We start from the raw sequence: 13,938 nt of genomic DNA on the forward strand, positions 1-13,938 counted from the left end.
TTGGATACATTTCAAATATTTATCGGACGCCCCTGAATTATTCGTGTAATATTCCATTTTTGCAAATTATACGAGAATATAAAGAGTACTTATAATAATTTTGTTCTTATCTCGCAATTTAATTAATTTGAATTATATATTGGGCGCCCCTGAATTATTCACAGAATATCAATTTATTTAATATTTTCGAACATTTTTAAATATTCATAGAACGCCACTGGATTATACCTGAAATATATTTACTTAATTATTCACGGAATAATAATTTATTTAATATTTTAAATAGGCACATATTCATGGAATATTAACTTATTCACTATGTTTAAATTTTTAAAGGTTCATTGGACGCCCCTGAATTATTCACGAAATATTAATTTATTTAATATATTCATATATTTTTAAATATTCATTGAACACCTCTGGATGTTTCTTAAAATAATATTTTTCCCGATTTACATTATTTTTGCAACATTTATTGTTTGCCTCTGAATTATTCATGAAATTTCAGTTTATTCACCAATTTCATAAGTTTTAAATTTTTTCAGGACGCTCCTGATTCATTCATGGAAGATTTTTATCAATTGGAAATTTTTAAATATTTATTTTACGCATCTGAATTTTTTTTTTAAAGAGTTTTTATTTTTGAATTTTTTTGATAAATTTAAATTTTTTTAGGACGCCTCTGAATTATTTATGGAATATTAATTTAATCACTATTTTCATAAATGTTTAAATATTCACTGGAGACCTCTGACTTATTCGTGGAATAATATTTTTTATATGTAGAATATTATGTTTATTGCACACCTCTGAATTATTCCTGGCATATCGATTTATTTACGATTTTCATAATTTTCAAATATTTATTCACTGAACATAAATTTATTCACTATTTTTAAACATTTTTAAATATTTACTGCACGCCTCTGAATTATTCTTCGAATAATATTTTATTCACGATATTTATTTTTTTTTAAATATTTACTGCACTCCTCTGAATTATTCAATGAATATTAATTTATTTAATATTTTCATATATTTTTAAACATTCAGTGGACGCCTCTGAATTATACTTCAAATATTATTTAATTCACTAATTTCAAACGTCAATTATTCATGGAATATTGATTTATTTACAGTTTTCATAAATTTTTAAATATTTTAAGATATTCATTGGACGCCACAGAATTATTCTCAGAATATTATTGTATTTACAATTTTTAAACATTTACTGCCCGACCCTGAATTATTCATGGAATATTAATTTAATCACTATTTTCATAAATGTTTAAACATTCATTGGACGCCTCTGAATTATACTTCAAATAATATTTAATTCACTAATTTCAAACGTGTTTAAATATTTAACGGACGTTTCTGAATTATTCTCAGAATATTATGGTATTTACAATTTTTAAACATTTACTGCACGACCCTGAATTATTCATGGAATATTAATTTACTGCACGTTTGCATAAATTTTTAAATATTCATTGGACGCCTCTGAATTATTCACGGAATATTATTTCACTCGTTATTTAAATATTTAATATATGTCACAGAATTATTTATGGAAAATCAGTTCATTGCTTTGAATATTTATTCAACATCTCTGAATTATTTTTGTAATATTTTCATTGCTGCATAATTTAGCACGTTTGAAATATTTATTGGACGCCTCTGAATTATTCATGAAATATTAGTTTAATCACTATTTTCATAAATGGTTAAATATTCATTGTACACCTCTGAATTATTCTTCGAATAATATTTTATTCCCAATTTTTAATTTTTTTTAAATATTTACTGCACTCCTCTGAATTATTCAATGAATATTAATTCATTTAATATTTTCATATATTTTTAAACATTCATTGGACGCTTCTGAATTATCCTCCAAATATTATTTAATTCACTAATTTCAAACGTGTTTAAATATTTTACCGACGTTTCTGAATTATTCATGGAATATCGATTTATTTACAGTTTTCATAAATTTTTAAATATTTTAAGATTTTCATTGGACACCACTGAATTATTCTCAGAATATTATTGTATTAACAATTTTTAAACATTTACTGCCCGACCCTGAATTATTCATGGAATATTAATTTACTTAATATTTTTATAAATTTTTAAATATTCATTGGACGCCTCTGAATTATTCACGGAATATTATTTCGTTCGCTATTTTTAAATATTTATTATACGTCACAGAATTATTTATGGAAAATCAGTTCATTGCTTTGAATATTTATTCAACATCTCTGAATTATTCATGAAATATTAATTTACTTAATATGTTCATATATTTTTGATTATTCATTGAATGCCACTAAATTATTCATGAAATATTAATTTAATCACTATTTTCATAAAAGTGTGAATATTCACTGGACACGTCTGATTTATTCGTGGAATAATATTTTTTATATGTGGAATATTATGTTTATTGCACACCTCTGAATTATTCCCGGCATATCGATTTATTTACGATTTTCATAATTTTCAAATATTTATTCACTGAACATAAATTTATTCACTATTTTCAAACATTTTTAAATATTTACTGCACGCCTCTGAATTATTATTCGAATAATATTTTATTCACGATATTTATTTTTTTTTAAATATTTACTGCACTCCTCTGAATTATTCAATGAATATTAATTTATTTAATATTTTCATAAATTTTTAAATATTTTAAGATATTCATTGGACGCCACTGAATTATTCTCAGAATATTATTGTATTTACAATTTTTAAACATTTACTGCCCGACCCTGAATTATTAACGGAATATTTAAAAACAGCGAGTGAATCGCTGTTTTTAAATATTTATGATACGTCACAGAATTATTTATGGAAAATCAGTGCATTGCTTTGAATATTTATTCAACATCTCTGAATTATTCATGAAATATTAATTTACTTAATATTTTTATATATTTTTGATTATTCATTGAATGCCACTAAATTATTCATGAAATATTAATTTAATCACTATTTTCATAAATGTTTAAATATTCATTGGACGCCTCTGAATTATCCTCCAAATATTATTTAATTCACTAATTTCAAAAGTGTTTAAATATTTAACGGACGTTTCTGAATTATTCATGGAATATCGATTTATTTACAGTTTTCATAAATTTTAAAATACTTTTAAATATTCATTGGACGCCACTGAATTATTCCCAGGATATTATTGTATTAACAATTTTTAAACATTTACTGCCCGACCCTGAATTATTCATGGAATAATAATTTACTTAATATTTTTATAATATTTTAAATATTCATTGGACGGTCGCCTCTGAATTATTCACGGAATATTATTTCACTCGCTATTTTTAAATATTTATTATACGTCACAGAACTATTTTTGTAATATTTTCATTGCTGCACAATTTAACACGTTTAAAATATTTATTGGACGCCTCTGAATTATTCATGAAATATTAATTTACTTAATATTTTTATAAATTTTTAAATATTTATTAAATATTCATTGGAAGCCACTGAATTATTCTCAGAATATTATTGCATGTACAATTTTTAAACATTTACTGCACGACCCTGAATTATTCATGGAATATTAATTTACTTAATATTTTTATAAATTTTTAAATATTCACTGGACGCCTCTGAATTATTCACGGAATATTATTTCACTCGCTATTTTTAAATATTTATTATACGTCACAGAATTATTTATGGAAAATTAGTTCATTGCTTTGAATATTTATTCAACATCTCTGAATTATTTTTGTAATATTTTCATTGCTGCATAATTTAGCACGTTTTAAATATTTATTGGACCTAACCGAATTATTCCCGGAATAATGTTTTTATTCACTATTTGTAAAAATAAATAAATATTTACTGTACGCCTCTGAATTATTCATAAAAAAATCAGTTTATTGCACATTTTCATAAATTTTTGAATATTTATTCTTGATCTCCGCACCATTCTTATATAATTTTAATTTTTGCACAATTTAACAAATTTTAAATATTTATTGTACGCCTATGGTATATTCTTGTAATATTTTTAAATTTTAGCTTTATGTCAATAAATTTAAAATATGTACTGGACGCATCTGAATTATTACAAAAATATCCCATTTTTGTAAAGCTCCAACCGGTTAAATATTTAAATTACGCGCGTAAATTCTGAATTCTGGAATTTTCTCGAAAACTTCAACTGCGTATATCTCAAAAACGTCTCGTCCAAAGTACGTCATGTGACCCATCAAATTTCTTAGAATTTCACGTAGAATCCGAAAACGCGATGACCCGCGGGCGCGGCGCATGCGCGACTTTAAAGACCTTCACTATTGGGCAGGTCGTTGATCTTCTTGGCATTTTTTTTCGCCAAACCTACTAGACCAGACAGCTAGAAAGTATAACGACGTTTATTTATTATTAGCCGAGCCGGTTCCGGTATAACTAACAATGATGTGTCTACTGCGTCTGATGGTTTCTTAACGGTTACTTTTACGCTGTTTTCTCTTCATTGATTTTAATGCGTGGACGCTTTTCGTGTTTATTAATTTTTTTTTTTAATTTTGACGCCAAGATTGAAGAAGGCAACTTAAAGGGCCGAAACGTTTAACGGTTTCAAGTTCACTTCGGTCGTCATCCGGAAGTGAACGTCTGCAAGACGCTTTAAAACCTCACGGAAGTACTTATGCCCCGCGCGTAATAGCGGATATAAATAAATTGCGACGATAGGGAGCTAGCGCAACGATAACGCTAACGTTATTTTCCACGCATAAGAAAAGTAATACGGAAGCCCATAAGGCACGGATATGAATGAAGCAATAACGCTAATGAGGGTTTATTGACCCTGAAGGTGGGAGGGGGAGAGGAGGACGTAATAACGTTAGAGAGACTTTTAATTTTTAAAATGCCACCACAGTCACATGGCGCTTTACGATAAATACGTCGCCACATGGGGGTCATTATCGTTTAACGGATTATGGGAATAAGCAGTTACGGTAATAGTGGCCCTGATGGCGCCCCAAAATAGACGAAACGTCATATCCGCATTTCTAATTTTTTTTTTGTTTTTTTTCTAGGACACAATCAAGTGAGCCAATACCGTTTTCTCTCAATGAAGAAGACAGATCAGGTGAGTAAATACCTATTACGCGCCTGCGTCCTAAACTTATTATTAAAAAAATAAATAAACGTCCGCACGTATGTGCGCAGAACCGTATTTTGAGTCAACGGTCATCGGACTCACCTATCCCCACTCCTCAGGATTCAATAAATGAAAGATCTCATACTCATTCTTTTCTATCATTTAGGCACAACGTGTTAACGTGCAAAAAAAAACTAAAAACGATCACTGACTGTCAAACTTGTGAAAACAAATATTAAATAAGGATAGAGATATTAGATGAATATTAGAATAACATCCACCTCAATATGCAATAAAACTGTCATCACAGTCACGTCTTAGGATACAGAAGAATGTGTGCCACAAAGCTGTCAAAGTTGTCAAAACTGTCTCATGTTTATTTTCTTCTATGCGCAGAACTCAAGTATAAAATTTGACGCAGAAAGAGATAATAGATGAATGACATCCATCTCAACACCAAAATATGGCGTGCCTTCGGTTATTAGGCTTCAGCTGCTTGTCCTTGTCTAGACTTCTCTTTATTGACCTGTCTATAGACAAAGATAGCGAGGGCTCATGCAACTATGATTGTATGTCATTCAATTTCAATTTTTGGCACCAAAACATGGCTGCCCTTATGGCTTCACTCTCTTTGACAATCTGTCCTCTATCTTTCCTTGTTCATTTTTAACCTTTTACATTATCTAGCGAAGGAAAGAGAGAGTATGCGCAGTTGACCACAACCAGCAAAACGAGTTTAATTTAAATGTCAATATTTGGCACCAAAATATGGTCGCCATTTGGCTTCATGGCATCACTTTCTTTGCTAGTCCGTTTTATACCTTTCTTTGTTTATTTCAAGCTTCTAAATATTATTTTGAAAAGGAAGGAGAGAGGATGCGCAGTTGACCAAACTAACAAAACAACTTTCATTTAAATCCACAAGATGGCGTCTCCTTAGCATCACTCGATATCACAGTCGCTCGAGACGTGCAATTTGGTCTCCACCTTTCCTTGTCTAATCTTCTTCGTGTTTTTTCGAAAAGAGATGGATGATGACGCTATTTTGGTTTGCAGACTTTATGTACGTGCCCTCTCTTTCTCTTAACGATTCCCTCTCTTTGTCTTAATGCCTCTAATGACATCTGTCACTCCAATAACATGGGATGAGGTCACGTGAGATAAGGGTTAAGGCATGCGCAAAGGTGGCAAATTTCAAGCCACTACATGTATAAAAGTGAATAAGAAGGCCATGGTTTAGGCGTCCGGTTGTCCTGGTTTGGGACGTGCACTGTGACTCTATCTTTCCTTATCTAAGCTCCCTGGTTGTTTTCAAAAATGACAGAGAGAGATAAAGGAAGACAGTCTGGTTTTCAGACTTCACGTGTCTTCTCTTCCTCTTCACGATCCTCTCTCTTTGTCCTAATTCCAGTAAATTGACTTTAATTTAAATGTCAATTTATGGCAATAAAGTATGATGGTTGCTCCTCGGCTCTATGACTTCACTCTCTTTGACAGTCGGCCCTCTACGTTTCCTTGTTCATTTAAGTTTCTTACATTGTCTAGAGAAGGAAAAAAAGAGGATGCGCAGTTGGTCAAAATCAGTAAAACTGTCTCAGGTTTGCTCTCTTCTATGCGCAGAACTCTATTCTGGAACAACTGACATGAAACTCACCCCCCCCCCTCCCCCACTCCTCAGGATTTATTCGTGGCACAACGTGGCAACGTGCAATAAAACTGTAGCTAAAAGTTGTCAACATTATCACGGACTATCAATCTATAATCTTCTATTACTATTGAAGGAATAGAAGATTATAGAAATAGAATGTGGCAACAAAACTGTGATTGGGAGCTGTCAAACTTGTCAAATGTTTATTCGCTTCCACGCGCAGAACACATCTGTCAATTGTCAAAGAATCCTAGACGAGGAAAGAGAGAATTAAACATCAAAATATGACGTCCTTACGATTATTGGGCCTCAGGTGATGTTTTATACTTATGTTTGTCTGCACCTCTTTGTATAGACCTGTTTCAGACAAAGATAGAGAAAGAAGTCGTATCTTAATGTTTGGCACCAAAATATGGTCGCTCCTCGGCTTTATGTCCTTTATCTCTCTCTGCTTATTCTAAGCTTCTTACATTGCCTAGGGAGGGAAAGAGAGAATATACACAGTTAGCCAAAACCAACGAAATAAGTTTACTTTAAATCCAAAAGAGCAATGACACTTGAGACGTGCAATATGGACTCTATTTTTCTTCATCTAACCTTCTTGGTTTTTTTCGAAAAGGACAGAGAGAGATGATGGCGACAGTCTGGTTTTCAGACTTAACGTGCCTTTATTTCCTCTTCACGATCTCCTCTCTTTGTCTTAATGCTTCTGTGACAGCCCTACTGATACCTGTCATTCCAATATTATGCATATCAAAAATATGGGATGAAGTCACGTGAGAAAAGGATTAAGGCATGCGCAAAAGTGGCAAATTCCAAGTCACTAGATGTATAAAAGTGAATAAGTAGGCCGTGATTTAGGCGTCCGGTCGTCCTTGTTAAAGGCGTGCACTGTGGCTCTATCTTTCCTTATCTAAGTTCCCTGGTTGTTTTCATAAAGGACAGAGAGAGATGATGGCATTAATTTAAATACGACGCCAAAAGATGTCTTCTTAATATCACTTGGTATGACTGTCACTGGAGACGTGCAATTTGGACTTTACCTTTCCTCATCTAACCTTCTTGGTTTTTCTCGAAAAGGACCGAGATGGATGATGGCGCCATTTTGGTTTGCAGACTTCATGCCTCTTCTCTTACTCTTCACTATCCGCTCTCTTTGTCTTAATGCTTCTGTGACAGACCTACTGACACCTGTCATTCCAATATTTTGCATATCAAAAATATGGGATAAAGTCACGTGAGGAAAGGATTAAGGCATGCGCAAAGGTGGCAAATTCCAAGTCACTGGATGTATAAAAGTGAATAAGTAGGCCGTGATTTAGGCGTCCGGTCTTCCTCGTGCACTGTGGCTCTATCTTTCCTTATCTAAGTTCTCTGGTTGTTTTCGAAAAGGACAGAGAGAGATGATAGCATTAATTTAAATACGGCGCCAAAAGATGTCTCCTTAATATCACTTTGTATGACTGTCACTGGAGACGTGCAATTTGGACTTTACCTTTCCTTACCTAACCTTCTTGGTTTTTCTCGAAAAGGACCGAGATGGATGATGGCGCCATTTTGGTTTGCAGACTTCATGCCTCTTCTCTTCCTCTTCACGATCCGCTCTCTTTGTCTTAATGCTTCTGTGACAGACCTACTGACACCTGTCATTCCAATATTTTGTATATCAAAAATATGGGATAAAGTCACGTGAGAAAAGGATTAAGGCATGCGCAAAAGTGGCAAATTCCAAGTCACTAGATGTATAAAAGTGAATAAGTAGGCCATGATTTAGGCGTCCAGTCGTCCTGGTTAGAGACGTGCAATGTGGCTCTATCTTTCCTTATCTAAGTTCCCTGGTTGTTTTCATAAAGGACAGAGAGAGATGATGGCATTAATTTAAATACGACGCCAAAAGATGTCTCCTTAATATCACTTGGTATGACTGTCACTGGAGACGTGAAATTTAGACTTTACCTTTCCTCGTCTAACCTTCTTGGTTTTTTTCGAAAAGGACTGAGAGAGATGATGGCGACAGTCTGGTTTTCAGACTTAACGTGCCTTCTCTTCCTCTTCACGATCTCCTCTCTTTGTCTTAATGCTTCTGTGACAGCCCTACTGTCACCTGTCATTCCAATATTATGCATAAGAAAAATATGGGATGAAGTCACGAGAGGAAAGGATTAAGACATGCGCAAAGGTGGCAAATTCCAAGTCAGTAGATGTATAAAAGTGCATAAGTAGGCCGTGATTTAGGCGTCCGGTCGTCCTTGTTAAAGGCGTGCACTGTGGCTCTATCTTTCCTTATCTAAGTTCCCTGGTTGTTTTCATAAAGGACAGAGAGAGATGATGGCATTAATTTAAATACGACGCCAAAAGATGTCTTCTTAATATCACTTGGTATGACTGTCACTGGAGACGTGCAATTTGGACTTTACCTTTCCTTATCTAACCTTCTTGGTTTTTCTCGAAAAGGACCGAGATGGATGATGGCGCCATTTTGGTTTGCAGACTTCACGTGTCTTCTCTTCCTCTTCACGATCTCCTCTCTTTGTCTTGATGCTTCTGTGACAGCCCTACTGATACCTGTCATTCCAATATTATGCATATCAAAAATATGGGATAAAGTCACGTGAGGAAAGGATTAAGGCATGCGCAAAGGTGGCAAATTCCAAGTCACTAGATGTATAAAAGTGAATAAGTAGGCCATGATTTAGGCGTCCAGTCGTCCTGGTTAGAGACGTGCAATGTGGCTCTATCTTTCCTTATCTAAGCTCCCTGGTTGTTTTCGAAAAGGACAGAGAGAGTTTATGGCGACATCTCTTATCTTTCTCTTCATGATCTTTGGCTTAATTTCAGTAATTCCAGTTTAAATGTCAATGTTTGGTACCAAAGCATGGCTTTACTCTCTTTGGCAGTCTCTATCTTTCTTTCTTTATTTTAAGCTTCTTACGTTGTCTAGAGAGGAAAGGAGAGAGGATGCGCGGTTGACCCAAATCGTGCAATTTAGGCTATACCTGACCTGATCTAACTTCCTTGCTTTTTTTTTTGAAAAGGACGGAGAGAGATGATGCGCAAAATGATTTTTAATTTAAATTCTAAGGCGCCAATTTATTTTTCAGACTTCAACCTCTTCCCTTTGTCTTGCAATGATTCTGTCACAGCGGTTGTAACACCTGTCAAACACTGGGTGCTTAAACAAATTATGACGTGAGGAGAGTGTTAAGGCATGCGTAAACGTGGCAAATTTCTAGCTACCCTAAGCCACCAGATGTATAAACGTGAACAAGTAGGCCGTGGTTTACGAGTCCTCGTTCCACTTACGGCCGCACGTCGACGTGAGAAAGAGAAAATGAATCCTGGGAATGACCTCGGGTTCCCTCAGGAACCTGTCGCGATGTACGCGTCGATGGGAAAGTGCCGTGGGAAGTTCGTTCGTCGTTTGGCTGTTGTCGAGCGACGATGCGAACTCGATTCTCGTGCCGGTCAATAAAAACGCGAAGCCGGATAAGATATTGTTACAATCAAACAGTGGCGGACTCCCCAAGTTTGTTCTGGATAACTTGTTTTTTGTTTGGTGACGATAGGCCCAACGGTTCTTTAGTTATTTCACTCTGAAGTGTCGTACTGAGCCTGAGAATTCGTTCATTCACACTCTCGCTCTCTCTCTTGCTCCCTCTGGTAATCCGTCAACAAGGTGATTAAAAAATATCCAAGCTCGAGTGTAAACAGCACTTCAGGGTCGTTCCCATGGTGCATGGGTGGGCGGGCGGTCCCTTTTAACCCCCGAAAACCCTCCGGACCTTCTCGGAATCGAAAACACCCGGAGGGTTTCTGAGAAAAACGTCGTTTATCTCACGCTTATCGCATCGGTTCACCTATTTATCTCACGGGAACGCGCTGATCCGACGCCTGTGTGAAGTCCTTAAAACATTATTGACACAAATAGACTCCTTTAATGGAGTTTCTCATACACAGAGATGAGACATCTTTGGCGCGAGTGACGTCAGCCGCGGCCTATGATCGTCGACTCACTTTTGATCTCTAAAATTTGCATGATAATCACGCTTAAATGGTTCATATTAATACATTCATAAAGATTAGTAACCGGATCGGAATTTGTATGTACGCTGGGAGGCGACCGCGACGCCGTTGTCGTCTGCCACAACGCGAATTTATTATTTCGATTATCATTTCGAAGTCTCTTGTTCGAATTGTTGGCAACGCCCTCTATGAGTCATCTTGGAAGCACTAAGAAGGTCCACATGTCAACTGTCAGTTGTCCAAGGAGCCTTCGCATGACGTCACTCTTCGTCAACCGTTTTAAAGTAATCTGACTGTCACCTGTCAGTCAAATACTAACTGGTCCATCAGCTGTCAAATGTCAAAGCTTCTTACCGTTTTTTTGCACAATTGTATGTATTATACGTCGGTGTACATACTTCGTGAACGCCCTCTATGCATGAAAGTGGAGACACTAAAAAGATCCGAATGTCATTTGCCACAACATCGAGTGAAAAGTGACATTCAGAGGTCAACGTCACAAAGAGCCTTCACATGACGTCACTCTTTGTTAACCGTTTTAATGTAATCCCTCTGGTGTTCACTCACTGACAAGTCATTCGACTGTCACCTGTCAGTCAAATACTAACTGGTCCATCAACTGCCAAATGTCAAAGCTTCTTACCGTTTTTTTGCACAATTGTGTGTATTATACGTTGGTGTACATATTCGTGAACGCCCTCTATGCATGAAAGTGGAGACACTAAAAAGATCCGAATGTCATTTGCCACAACATCGAGTGAAAAGTGACATTCAGAGGTCAACGTCACAAAGAGCCTTCACATGACGTCACTCTTTGTCAACCGTTTTAATGTAATCCCTCTGGTGTTCACTAATTGAAGTCATCCGACTGTCACCTGTCAGTCAAATACTAACTAGCTCATCAGCTGTCAAATGTCAAAGCTTCTCACCCCTTTTTTTTGCAGAATTGTATGTATAATACGTTGGTGTACATATTCGTGAACGCCCTCTATGCATGAAAGTGAAGATACTAAAAAGTTCCGAATGTCACTTGTCACAACATCGAGTGAGCTGTCAAATGTCAAATTTTTTTTTGGTTGGCTTAATTGTCTTTACGCCTTCGTGGTCTTAAACAACGGCCTCTATGAATGAAAGTGGAGACACCAAAAACGTCCAAATGTCACATGGCACAACGTCAAGTCAGCTGTCAGTTGTCAAATGTGTCATCTGTCAGTAAATACTTAATAATTTATTAGCTGTTAAATGACAAAAGGAAGCATCTCCCTCCTTTTTTTTAGGTTGGCACAACTGTTCTTTGTATACGTTTCTGTACTTCGTCTATAAATAAAAGTGGAGATACTAAAAAGGTCCAAAGGAGAACTGCCACAACCTCGAGTCAGCTATCAGTTGTCAAATGTCGTTATGTCACCTGTCACTTTAAGATTTATTGATTCATCAGCTGTCAAAAGTCAAAGTTTGTTCCATTTTTTTTAAATTGTTGTACATACACGTTCGTGTACTTCGCCAGCGCCCTCTACAAATGAAAGTGAAAACACTAGAGAGATGCAAATGTCAACTGTCACAACGCAACGCCAGCTGTCAGAAATTCGTGTTTTTCACACTTTTGACAGCTCACTTTTGTTAAGGTTTTTTACCCAAAACTATGACATCATAAAGTGCAGGTACTTCTCATTACGTCATTTCTGCCGTCAGGTTCTGTCACCTGTCAATCCAATCCCACTTGTTTCAAAAGCTGTCAAATGTCAAAGGCTCCCTAATTTCTCCATTATCTATCTCGTCAAATACTAGTTGCATTATCAGCTGTCAATTGCCAAACGTCAAAAACGTCTAAGTAAGTTTTCCTGGTCTGTCAATGAAATACCGATTGCATAACTAGTTGTCAAAAGTCAAAGGTCCGGGTCTAAAGGTGCGTTCATACGTCGATTTTCACCCTAAAAATGTCTCATAAGTGAGTTACGCACGATCAAGTTGTCACCTGTCAGTCAAACATTAGTTGCTTCGTCAGCCGTCAAATTACAAAGTCGTCTAAATAATGTTTTCTCGATGTGTCTTTAGAATACCAGTTGCATCATTAGTTATCAAACGTCACAGTTCTTGGTCTAAAGGTGTGTTCATACTTAATTTTCTGCCTAAAAATGGCTCATGAGTTAGTTTTGCGCGATCAAGCTGTCACCTGTTAGTCAAACATTAGTTGCTTCGTCAATCGTCAAATGTCAAAGTCGTCTTAGTAAGTTTTTCTTGATCTGACAGTTAAATACCAATTACATTACCAGATGTCAAATCTGTCAGTCAAACACTAGTTGCTTCTTCAACTGTCAAATTTTCAGTCGTCTAAATAGGTTTTCCTCGATCTGTCAGTCAAATGCATCATTAGCTATCAAATGTCAAAGTTCTGGGTCTAAAGGCGCGTTCATACTTCAATTTTACGCCTAAAAGTGGCTCACTTATCATCAGGCTGTCACTTTTCAGTCAAAAAATAGCAGTTAATTAACTGTCAAATGTCCCTTAGTAACTGTTACATAATTCGACTAACGCCTGTTAGTCAAAAATCAGGCGCTTCGTAAGCTATATGTCAATGATTCAAGCTGTCACTTGTCAAAAAGATCTAAGAGTCACCTATCGCAAAATCGACTCAGTTGTCAATTGTCAAATGCCGTTTATGTCACCTGTCTGTCAAATACTAATTGATTAATCAGCTGGCAAATGTCAAAGCTTGTTCTTTTTTTTTCAGCATAATTGTCTGTACGCCATCGTGTACTTAGTCAGAGCCCTCTACGAGCGAAATGTCAATGCTGTCAATGTCAGAGCTTCATTCCTGACAATTCGTTTTTTTCTAAATAATTTAATCAAGATTTTAAAACTGTCAAATGTCACTTATTACTTGTCTTGCTTAAGACCATAGTTTTGACCAAAATGATGACCTTATAAAGGTACCTTTCATTACGTCATTCCTGTCGTCAGCTTCTGTCACCTTTCAATCAAATACTACTGGATTTAAAAGCTGCCAAATGTCGAAGTTGCCCATGTAAAGGTGCGTTCATACTTCAATTTGTTCATGAGTTAATTTTGTACGGTCCAGCTGTCATCCAAGCACTTATTGCTTTGTCAATCGTTCTTA

General features: G+C 35.4%; 1 long non-coding RNA gene across 1 annotated transcript in view; it reads left to right on the forward strand.

Annotated features, from left to right (window-relative positions):
* The window catches only part of LOC126747426 (uncharacterized), a 61,259-nt gene that overhangs the window by 21,288 nt on the left and 26,033 nt on the right, over positions 1–13,938 (forward strand). Inside the window, exon 2 of the long non-coding RNA XR_007664198.1 lies at positions 5,085–5,137. This is a non-coding gene — a long non-coding RNA (uncharacterized LOC126747426). The remainder of the gene's footprint in view (positions 1–5,084; positions 5,138–13,938) is intronic.

This window comes from Anthonomus grandis, chromosome 19, assembly GCF_022605725.1.
Source record: "Anthonomus grandis grandis chromosome 19, icAntGran1.3, whole genome shotgun sequence".
NCBI classification, from domain to species: Eukaryota; Metazoa; Arthropoda; class Insecta; order Coleoptera; family Curculionidae; genus Anthonomus; species Anthonomus grandis.